Source organism: Lynx rufus, unplaced genomic scaffold (genome assembly GCF_022079265.1).
Source record: "Lynx rufus isolate CCGP_SWC_20201006 ecotype Redwood Valley unplaced genomic scaffold, mLynRuf1.p SCAF_3, whole genome shotgun sequence".
NCBI lineage: Eukaryota > Metazoa > Chordata > Mammalia > Carnivora > Felidae > Lynx > Lynx rufus.
In genome coordinates, this window is record NW_025814845.1 from 39,095,986 (window position 1) to 39,110,561 (window position 14,576).

Below are 14,576 nucleotides of genomic sequence, written 5' to 3' on the forward strand. Positions count from 1 at the left end.
AGATCGTGACCTGGCTGAAGTCGGACGCTTAACTGACTGTGCCACCCAGGTGCCCCGTAAATTTTGAGCTCAATACTGTAAAGATGCGTGCAGTCCTTTAATTCTGAAAGGTTCTCTGGCACTCATTGCCTTTACAGCCACATTTGGCAGCTTCGCTCACTCGGGGCGGCTAATTAACACCCACAGCACAATTCTCTTGGCCAGGATTCCTTCAAATGCCTATCTCCAAGCCACCAGACATCAGCTAGGATGTTAACCTAGGCTCTTTTGAGCAATCCCATAATACCTCCACCTTTTTTTTTTTTTAAATCTCAGCCAATGACCTACCGGTGGCTTTTATGGCATCTAGTGCCATTAAAGCCAAGTTCTAAGGACATGAGCAGAGTTTCGCAGAATGTGTTCTGGTAACACCCTCATCGGGATCAACCAGTGTGTTCAAATCTGCAGAATCTGGGCCCCCTCTCAAGTCGACTAAGTGAGACTTTCTGTTGCTGCTGGGGCCTAGATTTCTGCTCCTTAAAGCAAGAGTGCCCGGTGGTTGGTTCTTCCACACACAATTTGACAACGAGACTTTCCAGAATGGAGGTGGCTCTTCAAGTTTATGAGAAGAACAGAGGGTAGGGAAACAAGTGAACCGGTATCAAGAGGAGGCAGTCAGCCAGCTGGCCGAACACTCTGCGAGACAACTGGCCTGGTTTCTAGAAAAAGCCAAAGGCGTAGCCACCGGCTGGTAAATACCTTTTATTTATTTATTTATTTATTTATTTATTTATTTATTTATTTTTTAATATATGAAATGTATTGTCAAATTGGTTTCCATACAACATGGTAAATACATTTTATTTATTTATTTATTTATTTTTATTTTTGGGACAGAGACAGAGCATGAACGGGGGAGGGGCAGAGAGAGAGGGAGACACAGAATCGGAAGCAGGCTCCAGGCTCCGAGCCATCAGCCCAGAGCCTGACGCGGGGCTCGAACTCACGGACCGCGAGATCGTGACCTGGCTGAGGTCGGACATTCAACCGACTGCGCCACCCAGGCGCCCCGGTAAATACATTTTAAAATGCCGTATATCCAATCAACGCAGCCATCAGTAGGGATGAAGGAGTCCAGCACTGCCTAGCGGTACTCTTGTCTGTCGGGCCTTGAAAACGTCAGGCTAAGTAAAAAAAAGCTAGACACCAAAGACCACATGTTGTGTAATTCCATTTATATGAGATGTCCGACACAGATCCATGGAGACAGAAAGTAGATTAGTGGTTGCCAGAAGATACGGGGAGGGAGAGTGGGGAGTGGCTGCTAATGGATCAGTCTCTTTTTTGGAGTGCTAAAAATGTCCTGGAATCAAATAATGCTGATGATCGCCCACGTCTATGAATATACCAAAACCCACTGAATTGCGCACCTTAAAGGGACACATTTTATTCTATCTGAGTTATGTCTCAAAAACCGTTCAATAGAAAAGCTGAAGTTGATAACGTTGGTTCCTGTATCAGGACCCACAGAACGGAAGCCACCCCAGGGGCCTAGCCCTCCTCATGAATCAAAACCTAGGTCAACCTGCACTTACAGGAAGCACCTGTCAAAGAAACCTAACGTAAACGGCCACTCTAGTCATCACCCTCCAACTCAGTCTCAGTGAGCTTACCTTATCCTACAAAATAGGACCTGCTAGTCTTATTTAAAATCTCTGACTTCCTAGCCACTCATGCCCTGTTTCTGTTGCCCCTTCTAAGGCTCTATAAAACTCACTTTTGCCCAAAATCCTTCAGGAAGAGTGCCCCACTCTTGTACTCCCCCAAACCATGGACTGTGTTCCCTTGAACAAAGGACATCAAACTTGTTACTAAATTGTTTTGATTTTGGGGCACCTGGGTGGCTCCATTGGTTGAGCGGCCGACTTTGGCTCAGGTCATGATCTCACAGTCCGTGAGTTCAAGCCCCGCATCGGGCTCTGTGCTGACAGCTCGGAGCCTGGAGCCTGGAGCCTGCTTCTATTTCTGTGTCTCCCTCTCTCTCTGCCCCTCCCCCATTTGCACTCTGTCTCTCTCTGCCTTTCAAAAATGATTAAATGTTAAAACAAAATTAGAAAAAAAATAAATTGTTTTGATTTTGTTATTTGACAAAGGTGTTGTGGAAAAAAAGGGCATTTTTTTTTCTTGACTAAAGGAGGCTTAAAAGAAACGAAATATAACCAAATACAGTGAGTGGACCTTGTTTGGATCTTGATCCAAACAAATTGTAAAATAGACAATTTTAGGCAATGGGTAAAGTTGAATATAGTTTGGAATTATTGTTTATTTTCTTAGCAATCATACTGGCATTGTTAGGTATGATTATGTCTTTTCTTTTGAGATGAATACTGAAATAGTTAGGGGTGAAATAACATGATATCTGGGTTTTCTTTAAAATAATTTCGCAAATTAGCCTGCAAAATGAATGGTTTTAGTTGATAGTTGTTGGCTGAAAAATAAATACACAGGGGTGTGTTGAATTTTATTTTTGTGCATAGTTGGATATTTTCTTTTTTTTAAATTTTTTTAATGTTTATTTTTGAGAGAGAGAGAGAGCACACAAGGGGGGGAGGGGCAGAGGGAGAAGGAGACACAGAATCTGAAACAGGCTCCGGCTCTAAGCTGTCAGCACAGAACCCGTCTCGGGGCTCAAACCCACGAGCTGTGAGATCATGACCTGAGCCAAAGTGGGACGCTCAACTGACTGAGCCACCCAGGCACCCCTGGATATTTTCACGATAAAAAGTTAAGAATAAAGGAACTTGGGGTTTCTTGATTATCTTCACTTTTTTTGATTCCAAAACTTTCAGTTGTAGGATTACACACTACAGTGTCAGGATGAGATTAAAGGGAAAATATTAGAGGTAGGTCTTTAGTTTTGAACTTTCCAGCAAGGAAAGGCCAAAGGGAGAATTTGAATACCTCCTTGAATTCAGAGAAATGAATGGACAAAATAGAAAGGCACTGGGCTCAAAGTTCTCTGGTCATTTTAAAAAAGAAAACACCTATTCACATTCCTCCCAAGCCTCTTGAAGTTCTAAGAGGATGAAATTATTGTTAACTATTCAGTTGATACTTTAAGCAACGAGTTAATTTCACATGAAAATCAATTTGTGTCTAATTGGTTGGGCTCCACATTTTATTGTGTAAGACTTCCTGTGGTGATCGATTGCTTCAGAACTGAATTTTACTCTTACAATCTTACTAGAGACATTTACATGCCCCAGAGATCTGCCTGCCACTGTATACACACACACACACGCATATATAACTTAATATTATATAAAATTATATATGTGTATATATATAACTTAAGGCTGGCTTTTGACCAGGGAATTCACCCAGATTATCATATCTTTCGTATGGGAGCATACCATGTGTCTTCAGCCCCAGATTTCAGTGTGCCAGGGGAGGGTGGCCTATGTGCTTCGTAATCAAAATCCCAGATTCTTCTCCAATGTCATCTGGCCTGACTGATAACCCTCTTGCCACGTGTTAATTAGGCTTTGGAAAAAAACATCGACTAGGAAATACTCTACCTGGACACCAGAAATCTTGGACATGTGTAAGTTTGAGAGATCATAAACATTCTTTTCAGGTTATTGATACTGAGGAGGCTGGTTCCAGTGCCCTCTTTATGAAGAGCCGTGGAGGAAGTTGTTTCAGGAATATTTGTGTTTCTCTTGAGTGAATGGTTTCTATTTTCTGATTTTTGCATCAACCGCCAGGCAGTGCAGAGCAAAATTTTTGGCCTTCTTCCAGCAAAGGAAGCCTCCATGTACAGAGCCTCATGGGTATATTTTGTGTGCTAGACCCCGCACTCCAATTTCCTCACTTTTTTTTTCCTTTTTAAATCTCATTGCAATGTATTCTTGTAAACTACAGCCAAGTCCTCTTTGGACTAACATAGGGGTATAAACAAGAAAGAAAGAAAGAATAAATTACAAATAAGCAAATACAAAAACAAATACAAAAAAATATTACAAATAACTACAAGTTGTTTTCAAGTACTTGGTCAACACCATTTCACTTTTAACATGTACTACTGCCTTCTTCCTTTATATATGGATGTCTGGCTCCCTTCTGACATTTATCACCTGTGAACAGAGCTGGGGTTTACCACAAATGTCACGAATGTAGGGGCACCTGGGTGGCGCAGTTGGTTAAGCATCTGACTTCAGCTCAGGTCGTGATCTCCAGGTTCCTGAGTTCGAGCCCCACGTCAGACTCTGTGCTGACAGCTCAGAGCCTGGAGCCTGCTTCAAGATTCTGTGTGTGTGTGTCTCTCTCTGCCCCTCCCTCACTCACTCTGTCCCTCTCCCTCTCTCTCTCAAAAATAAATAAGCATAAAAAAAAAAAAGAATGGAGAGAGAGCAAGACTCAGAGGGCTTTCGATATATTATTAGGACTTTCCTACATTGGGAAACCGAAAGCATGCCTTACAGAGATGGTCTGAGAGTAATGTGTGTGTGTGTGTGTGTGTGTGTGTGTGTGTGCGCATGCACGTGCAAGACGAGCGTGTGAGGTATGTTCCATCCCAAACGGCGGAGAAAAGCAGTGTCAGACTGTTCCCCAGTCATTCCGAGCAGCTTTTTTATCCAGAGGGCTTGGTGGCTGTTCAGAGAGTATAGGCAGTTGACCATTTTTATGCTCGAGGTTGTGGCTGTCAGGGAACCTTTCTGCAGGTTGGCTCATCTTTTCGGAGCCTCTAAAACCAATCTCATTTTGTGTAGGAGAGATTCCTGGAGCTCAAAACCAAGCTTCTCCACACCTGCCCTCCAAACTTGGCTGAGACCTTCTGCCCAGTTCCGGTAACTGGGTCCACCTTCTAGTGACCTATCTGGTCACTTGGAGACCTGCCCGTTCTTACCAAATTCTTCCTAGAGCCAGGGTCACGTGGTCAGTCTCAGCGTGGTGACCCAGTGTGCTCTCTCCCACCAGTTCTGGAGTCCGGCAGAGAGAGCGCTGCAGCAGGAATTCCAAAGCTAGAAACCAGTTCCCGCCTCTACTTGCGTTTCAACACACAGTTGGTTCATCTTCTGGGGCAAGTGATCACCTGTCTGGGTCGCAGTTTCTACACGTATAAAATGAAACCATCACATTACCTATTTCTCAGTGTTAGCGTGAGGATTCAAGGAGACAACATGTGTCAAAAACCTAGAACAGTGCCCGACACATAATAATAAGTGTGCAATAAAAGCTGGCCATTATTCTGATGATTCAGCAAGAAGGCCTTGCGGTACGAACACGGAATTTTCTTCCTAGCTGTGCCGTGCTAGGGATGTTGTTGAAGGAGAGCCAAAGCTTACCTTTTCTCATGCGTCCGAGCAACACAGGCCGGTTTAGAATGAAGCTGCTAAAGTTTAGGTTCCAGGCTTGGGAGGGGCCCTACAATGTGTTCACATGTTTGAGTATTTTTGTTCAATGCATAAGAGTAGGGTGTTTTTGCCTTCTTTTCCATAAGAAGGACCACTCAGATTGTCTCATTGTCAGGCCTCCTAAAGTCTGGCTCCATCTGGTACCCAAGTCATATTATATCTCTGGAGCCACCACGATATGGCCAGATGGGTGCTGACAGCAGGGAAATTGATAAACGGGTATAGACTTATAAATATGATCGTACACGTTAAAAAGGCTGACTTTAAATGGTGTCATTCGCTTAGATGAGACACCTTTGCTCCAAAATAAAGACTATAAATTTTCTTCTAATCTGTCTTTAGAATTGAATGAATGTTTGCATCATACCCTAAATAGGTAGCTCTCTAGTCTAAAAAATGCCACCTTCATCTTGCTGCTTAATCAAATTTCACAATACTCTCTGACTTTGCAGATTAATTGCTGTGCAGAGTGTTTTGGCCCCAGGCTATGTTGCCTCCTCTGTTTGCACTGATGGCTTTTTGTGGCCCTACTCTATAACTGGACCCCATTGATTTCCACAGCTGATCCCACTAAGCCTTGCAGAAATTGCCTCCCACTGCTCAGCAAACACATTTTGCCACGAATTTAAAATAACCTCTAGGGGCGCCTGGGTGGCGCAGTCGGTTAAGCGTCCGACTTCAGCCAGGTCACGATCTCGCGGTCCGGGAGTTCGAGCCCCGCGTCAGGCTCTGGGCTGATGGCTCAGAGCCTGGAGCCTGTTTCCGATTCTGTGTCTCCCTCTCTCTCTGCCCCTCCCCCGTTCATGCTCTGTCTCTCTCTGTCCCAAAAATAAATAAACGTTGAAAAAAAAAATTAAAAAAAATAAATAAATAAAATAACCTCTATAGGTAACTGTCACACTGTTTCCAGTGAAGAAAACATCGCCAAAACTTAGAAAAGAATGGAATGCAATATACGAAAACACCGGTTCTTAATAGAGCAAATCCATGATGCTTCGGGCCAGCTAAGATGCCACCCAAGGTGCCCAAATGCCTCCGCAGATACCCGTAATGAGTCTAGGTGACCATCTTGGGACACTTGACCCCGCTTTGAAGCTGCAGCCATAGAGAGGAACCCAGGCAGGGGATGCAGTGATTGTCTCTACCCTGTTAGGATCATGTCTATTGGGGCACAAGGGTAGACATGAGAGAGAACAGCAAATGCGTCGCAAGGGAGACCATGATGTTTTCTTCATCTGATTTCAGTGAGCGGTTGCCCTGCTGCTCCCAGCCATTAATCAAATGAGCGTCTCTAACTGTGGAAGGTGTCAGCTGTCCTTTTGAAAAGCACTATACAGGTGTCCCTTCACCAACACAGGTTTGGCCTGCCCAGGGCTGCCTCTGTGTGGACTTTTGAAATAAATACAGTGTGATACTGTTAACGTATTTCTCTTCCTTACGATTTTCTTAGTACCATTTTTCTCTAGCTTTATTTTAAGAATACAGTATATTTAAACTTATAGTATACAGGATTGTGTTAATTGACTATGTTATCCGGAAGACTTCCAGTCAACAGTAGGCTATTAGTAGCTAAGTTTTGGAAGAGTCAAAAGTTATATGCAGATTTTTGACCATGCTGGGGTCAGTGCGTCTAACCCCCACATCGTTCAAGGTTCCACTGTACTGTATTCTGATATCATGTTCATACAGGTATCTACAGAAGGGCAAAATAGGCTTTCTTTTATTTTCTGTAATGAAAATGATTATTATTTTATTTTTAAACAATTTTTTAATATTTATTTTTGAGAGAGAAGGAGAGAGAGAGAGAGAGGGAGAACGAGTGGGGGAGGGGCAGAAAGAGAGAGAGAGAGAGAGAGAGAGAGAGAGAGAGAGAATCCCAAGCAGGCTTCACTCTGCCAGCACAGAGCCCAGGACTCGGACTCAAGAACCATGAGATCACGACCTGAGCCAAAACCAAGAGTCAGATGCTCAACCGACTGAGCCACCCAGGCACCCCATGATTATTATTCTATTTTCTGATTACAAATAATATATACTCATTGTAAAGAATTTGAATGACACCTCAGAAATATTTGAAAGAAAAAAATTACGTGAAATCCCACCATCTTGAGAGAAACACTACCAACAGTAACCATCTTTTCATGTAGACACACGGACTATATATAATATGTGTATATATGAGCATAGATACAGATACATAGATACTTGGGTTTACAAGACACATGTAGTTTTATCATTGACATTTTCTCTCTCCTTCTCACTCCTCCCCACCACTCTCTGTCCTCCAGATAACCATACTAAGAATAGGTTGTGCTTGCAGATGATGAGTCTTGAGGGACAAATAGGAATTAAGGAACAAAGGAGGAGACGTGATGGGCAGTCCAGACAAAACGGCATGTGCAAAGGCAAGGAAGCAAGAGCTCTCAGAGCAGTGCTTCCTGAAACTTCAACGTGCATATAAAGTACATTGGTTGAAATGCAGATTATGAATCGGCAGATGAGGGATCAAGCCTGAGATCCTTTTTTTTGTTTGTTTGTTTGTTTTTGAGAGCCTTTACTGCTGACAAGATTTCAGGTGATGTCCACGCTGCTGGACATCTTTGAGATACAAATTGCTGTGCTATGCAATACGGTATCTACCAGTCACACATGACTATTTAAATTTAAATCAGGGGCGCCTGGGCGGCTCAGTCGGTTAAGCATCCGACTTCAGCTCAGGTCACGATCTCAAGGTTCGTGGGCTCCAGCCTTGCGTTGGGCTCTGTGCTGACAGCGTGAAGCCTTCAGATTCTGTCTCCCTCTCTCTCTGCCCCTCCCCCCCCCCCCCCGGCTCTCTGTCTCTGTCTCTCAAAAATAAATAAACGTTAAAAAAAAATTCAAATTAGTTAAAAGTAGGGGCGCCTGGGTGGTCCGTTAAGCATCTGACTTTGGCCCAGGTCACGATCTCATGGTTTGTGAGTTCGAGGCCCGCATTGGGCTCTCTGCTGACAGTGCAGAGCCTGATTCACATCCTCTGGCCGCCTCTCTCTCTGCGCCTGGCCCGCTCACACAGTTGCATGCTTTCTCTCTCTTGAAACATAAACAAAAACATTTAAAAATAAATTAGTTAAAAGTAAATAAAAATTTAAAATCCTTCCTTTGTTGTACTAGTCACATCTCAAGGACTGACTAGCCACTTGTGGCTGCCATAATGGACAGCACAGTGATAGAACATTTCCATTATCACAGAGAGTTGTATGGAGCAGTGCTGGACAGAACATCCAGGGAAATACAGATAGTTCAGTATGGCTGGATCATAGCAGGTGTGTGGGATGGGGGGAGGTAGAAAGATAGACAGGGCATTCATTGGTCTTGATCCTGGTGGCAGTGTGGAGCCATTTAAGGATTTCCAATGGGGATGATAGCAGTGTGGGGGTTGTACTGGGGGAGGGAAGACCGGAGGGAGGGAGGCTGAATGGAGGCTGCCGCAGTGGGCCAGAAAGCAGATGATGTAAGCTAGAACTAAAGTTTAACAGGGAGTGGGTACAAGAGGGGAGACTCAAGGGATGATCCATAGAGAGAATTGACCGAATGAAAGGAGGTGAGGAAGCAGGGTGCTGAGAATTGGAGAGGAGGCAGAAAGAGGAAGTCATCTGGGCTGAATCCTGGACCGCGGGGGGCTAAGGAAGTGTTATTCATCAAGAGGACGCAAAAGTGTGGGGTTGGAAGAAGAGAATGAACTGCTTGAGACAAGCTGATCTGTGGTGTCTCTGGGTCCACCGGATGAGGATGTGTGCAGGGCTTGTGGGTATTTGGTACCTGAAGCTGGGGAGAGCAGTCTTGGCTGAGGGATCACCTCTGCATGGGGGGGGGGGTGGGGGGGTGGGGAAAGCAGGCAGGCTGGGAGCCCGGCATGGGGATCCTAGCTCTGCCAAAGTTGTGCAGTCTAGGAAAATCACTCAAGCTTTCTTGGTCTCAGTTTATGATCTCTACAGTGATGATAATGATATTTTTATGTAAAAGACTAAACACTATGACTGGTTCATAAGCCCATTCAGTGATACTAATAATATTCTCATTATCTCCCTTGCAGAATTGTCTTATGAATTAGAGATGGCATGTATAAAGTGTCTGAGACTCAATTAATGAGTCGTATCACTATCATTCCTGGGAGGTGGGTCAGCAAGAGCAAACAGCGAAAAGGCAAGAGAGTTGAGAGAGAATGTCGCCGGAAAGGGTAGGACAAAAGAGGGAGGAGGAAGGTGTAGGAGGAAAAGCAGGGAAGAGTGGAGACTTAGAAACCAGAGGGAAGAAGGAATCAAGGAAGGAGTGGTCGGCTATGTCCAATGCCACAGAGAAGCTAGAGGAGATCAGGAGCATTGGATTTGGTCGCTGAGAGGTCACTGGTGACCTTGGAGAGTAGTGTCAGGGAAATTGGGAAGAGGAAAGTCAGACTATACTGACCTGAGGGCTGCATGAGGCTGAGGCCGAATAAGGCTAGAGACCTGTGTTGGTGTGGTCTTTCTGAAGGTCTCTTAGGAAGGGGAGGAGAGTGTGGTTTGGGGGACTGGGGGACATTTGATGGAGGGAAGGTTTCTTCAAGGTTGGGAGAGAGAGAGAGAGTATATATACACAGAGAAGCTAAGAGCCAGGCAGAAGTGAGAGAAGAGACAGGAAGGGGAAAAAACCCCAAATAATGGATAGCTTGTGAGGCTGTGGCAGGCTGGCAAGAATAGAGCCTGGAGCTCAGGGGCAGGGACTTCAGGGTGGTCTAGGGAAGATGGACCTATTTATCGAGGAGGGAGTTTGGGGAACTAGGAAGACAGCAGAAGCCCATCAGGTCTCCTGTGCCTTTCCACCTGGATCCCTGGTCCTCTGGGTCAAGCTAAGTTCTCTCAGATGGGACAGATTTCTCTCAATCAGATCTGGTAATAAAGCCAATTGGTTCCATTTTCTTTAAACCGAATTAGAAGCATTTTTAATACCACGTACAGATTACCCTGAATGTATACAATGAGTTAATTTCACTCCATCATCTCTGTATTAATTTTAATTAATTTTTTTAATAGTTGAGAAGCCATTTTTCCTCTACACACAATGAATAGTTTTGCCTTTTCCAATGAGCTGCAGTTGTCATTTGGCCAGAGTTGTGTGAAGCCTTTGGACTGAGGTGGGTTTCTCCCTGAGTTCAAGTTAAACACTCTTTGTACTGATTTCATAACCTCTTTCAGTTTTTATCACCTGGTTGGGGAGGAAGACATTCTGCACAACTACTGCCAACCCCACTAGATCGCCACCGGATTCCTACATTAGTCTCTTTATTGAGATTTTCTTTCTCTGTCCCAAGATTCTTGCCATGCAACTTGTCCACATTCACTGACATAATCGAAGGAGAGGTTATTGCCTCTCAGACATCCAAAAGGACTAAAACAAGAACAGGTTTGAAACCAGAGACATGTTTAGAAGAATCTGAGATAAGAAAGGTAAACGCACGAGCAAACTGGTGTTCCCTCTGCCACTTTAACCCATTTTACGTTGATCTTATGAATATCTGCAAAGTAGCGGCTGGCTGCCACGATTAATAAAATTTACTCCTTTTCTTCTCAGCAAAAGCAACTTACTGACTCTCAAACCACACCCTCCATCAGATCCTATCATTTCCACTCCTAAAAACTGCTAGAACAGCTTTCCATTGTTCTTAGCATGTCATATGCCTTCCACCAGGGCCTCAAGCTTCATCTGGCCCGGAGCCACCCTCATCTCAGACCGCTCTGCTCCTACATCCTTAAGTTCCATTTACATTCTGGGCTCCTTAAACGGGTCAAGTGCTTTCCTGTTCTTCCACAAGCTGTTCTTCGTGCCTCTTGGACCCGAACCACATAGATGGCCTATCTTGATCAGCCCATCAAATGTAGATGCTACGTTTCCCTTCCCGCCCCACCTTACACACCTGTGGAAAGGCAGTGTGGTGTTTTTTTTGTTTTTTTGTTTTTAACATTTATTTATTTTTGAGACAGAGAGAGACAGAGCATGAACGGGGAGGGTCAGAGAGAGGGAGACACAGAATCCGAAACAGGCTCCAGGCCCTGAGCCATCAACACAGAGCCCAACGCGGGGCTTGAACTCACGAACCGCGAGATCATGACCTGAGCCGAAGTAGGACGCCCAACCGACTGAGCCACCCAGGTGCCCCCAGTGTGGTGTTTTAAGGGGCTATGCTTCCAGACTTTTTGAGTTGAAATCCCCGATCCACCACTTACTAGCTAATTTGTCGCCTTGGAAAGTTACTCAGTGTGTCTGTTTATCCACTTAAAATGTGGGGCTGATATTTTGAGGACTAAATTTGACAACGGATGGTAAACTCAGGACTGTAATACAAGTTACTTTAGCACATACTCCGATTTTATTCCGCTTGTTTGTCAAGTGTGAGTCTGTCACCTAGGAAAGGTTTATGGTGCTCCCCAACCGCTTGCTGATTGAAGTCCGCTCTTTGAACGCGGTTAACTAATGAAGGAACAGTGGTCCTTTCAGGTTTAGGAGGAGCCGCTGGGTGAGCCTGGTCAAAGAGACAAGGTCCGGCTTCTCTTTAAGCTTCCAGATTAGCAGGACAGACTCAAGACACATACTGGACTGGTGTAGTTGTACGAAAGGGAATCTGGATCCTGGCACAGCCCTAAAGTAACCACGAACTCTCCCTAGGAGGGGCCCCTAGGAAGGCACAGCGCCTGCGAGAACCACGTCCTTCAGGGCCAAGGGGAGGCGCTAGGGCTCCGGAGCTTCCGAGAAAGATGCTCCGGCAGGCCTAGCGCATCCTCCGCCCGCGGAAGAGCGCGGAGGAGCGCGAAGGTGCCCGAAGGAGCGCGGAGGTGCGCGGAGGTGCCCGAAGGAGCCCGGAGGAGCCCGAAGGAGCCCGAAGGAGCCCGAAGGAGCCCGAAAGACCGGGGCGGGCCGAGAACCGCGGGCGCCAATGGCAGAGCCCGCCCCGCCCCCTGGTCGGAGACTTGAGGGGATTGGCTGCCCGCCTCCCGCTGCGCCGCCGACCTCGTCGCCGCGCCACCGCCGGGTTCTCTGTGCCGCACGCGAGTCGTCGGCTTCAGTCCCGCGGAGCTGACCCGTAAGTGTCGGTGGGCATGGGGGAGGGTGCCAGGCCTCCGGGCCCGGGTGGGGCTGCGCTCGCCCCGCGTCCCCTCGAGCTTTGCCCGCCCGGAGCTCCGCTGCTCCCGGCGGCCAGAACAGAGGGGTAGAGCAGCCCTCGGCGGCCCGGGGGGCGGGCGGTCCAGCCCGTCCCGGGGCCGCGCGAGGCACAGACGCCGCGCGGAGCCGCCGGGAGGCTTCCCCGCGGGCAGGCCCGGGCGCCCTAACCATCTTGCGCTTTGCTCCCCCAGGGCGCGGCCGCAGTGGCGGCTGCTTGGCGGCGGGTTCGGGGCCCGGCCCCGGCCTGCGAATGTGGGAGCCCGACCCGGGGCCTGCGGAGTCGGTCTCCGACGTGTGCGGGGCTGCAGCGGCCTGACTTCCAGGCTCAGGTATGTCCCCGTTCTGGAGGGAAAAACGAGGCGCTCGGCCCGGAGCACGTGGCCAATGGCGACCGGGGGTTCCCACGTGCTTGGTTCCAAGGCCCCCCAATTGGCTGCCCCTCCGGATAGAGGGCATGTAAGTTCCCGGCTCCGGCTCCCCCACCCCCGCAGGACAACTGGTTCCGGTGGGTTTTCGGAATTGGCCCTGGAAACCACTGAGGTGCAGGGGGTGTTGTCGGGAGAGGAGAGCAGGGGTCGTAGAGAAGCCTGTAAAACCCCAGACCGCCCTTTCCTGTGCCCTTTTAAGGTTGACGCAGTGCCTTAAGAGGCTAACACAGAAGGGTAAAGTAAGTCTCCATAAAACCCAGGGATGAGACTAAAACTCCTCTCTGGATCCTGTCTGGAGTCACAGGGGAACCAGAGGAAATTTTTCTTGAAGTTTCAGCACCTTTGTGATATTTTTATACGGTTAATAATAGCACAGTGATAAATTTAACCTTAACCTTAGTTTTGACAATACCTTCAGAGATGCCATTTATTTATTTATTTATTTATTTTTATTTTTATTTTATTTTTTTGACGATTATTTATTTTGAGAGAGAGAGAACATCCCAAGCAGGCTCTCCGCTGCCAGCGCAGAGCCGGAAGTGGGGCTCAAGCTCACAAATGGTGAGATCATGATCTGAGCCAAAATCTTGACCCCCCCCCCCCATGCTTAACCAACTGAGCCGCCCAGGTGCCCCAAGGGCAGCCTTATTTTTAAAGGTGAAAAACCCAGGTATCGGAACAGTGCATACAAGGCTTTTTTCTGCGCCTCCTTTGAGACAAACTGAAAAGAATGTACCTCAAAATTTGCTTTCTGTTTAAAATGTAAAAGGTCATTTGAAATTTTTTCTTTTTTGTAGGTTGAAAACTACAGGCACAAGCCATGGAAGCTGGAATACTCTAATGCTGGTATTTTAACTGATTTATCCCAACTCTGCAGTTTACAACATACACATGCCTCTAATGAGGTCAGATATTCTTTCACTTGTAGCAACCATGCATCCAGTGCAGGACAGCGCTGGCAGTGAGGGCAGCACAGCAGGTGTTCGATTTCTCATCTTGTCATTTAGTTCTTACAACTTTGTGAAGGTGACGCTGTGCTCTCATTTTACAGATGAAGCAACCACAGGTTAGGTACAGACTCAAGCTCCTGTCACATGTGTAGCCCTGAACGCGGATCCTCATGTAACTTTCTGGCTATGTGACCTCTTGGAAAGTTACTTCCCTCTCTTGGCATTTCATGTTGTAGTGTCACCGTAGAAATGCTGAAACAGATGAGGCCAGTTTGGTCAGGGGAGAGCACAGAGGTATTAAGAATATAAGCTCTTCATAGTATTTAGTTACATTGAACCTACAGAAGTTGCAATTTGGCACAAAGGGAGCATCTGTCAGCATGTTAGGTGGTTTTGATGAATGAGCAGAACGGCTATGAAGGGGGGATTTAAAGGGCAGGACGGTGCTAGATTGTTAGAACGTGAAAGTATTGGACTGGAGTGATGGGGGAAGGTTTTGTATGGGGAGAAATGTAACTGTAGCAAGATGAACAGAGCCTAGTATCAGCTAGTTCTTCCTTCTGACCTGCCCTGATTGTCTGTAAATACCTCGTTTTCCAGTAATTTTAAATAAAGATAATTAATATTCA

The 14,576-nt window shown here is 46.4% G+C and overlaps 1 long non-coding RNA gene and 1 other non-coding gene across 2 annotated transcripts; both read left to right on the forward strand.

Annotated features, from left to right (window-relative positions):
- The first annotated feature begins 12,409 nt into the window (after positions 1-12,409).
- On the forward strand, positions 12,410-14,576 carry LOC124520410 (uncharacterized). Its single transcript, XR_006964315.1, has 3 exons — positions 12,410-12,489; positions 12,761-12,898; positions 13,795-14,576. It is a non-coding gene; the product is annotated as an uncharacterized LOC124520410 (long non-coding RNA).
- On the forward strand, positions 13,184-13,303 carry LOC124521472 (small nucleolar RNA SNORA26). The gene has a single exon (XR_006964552.1). It is a non-coding gene; the product is annotated as a small nucleolar RNA SNORA26 (small nucleolar RNA).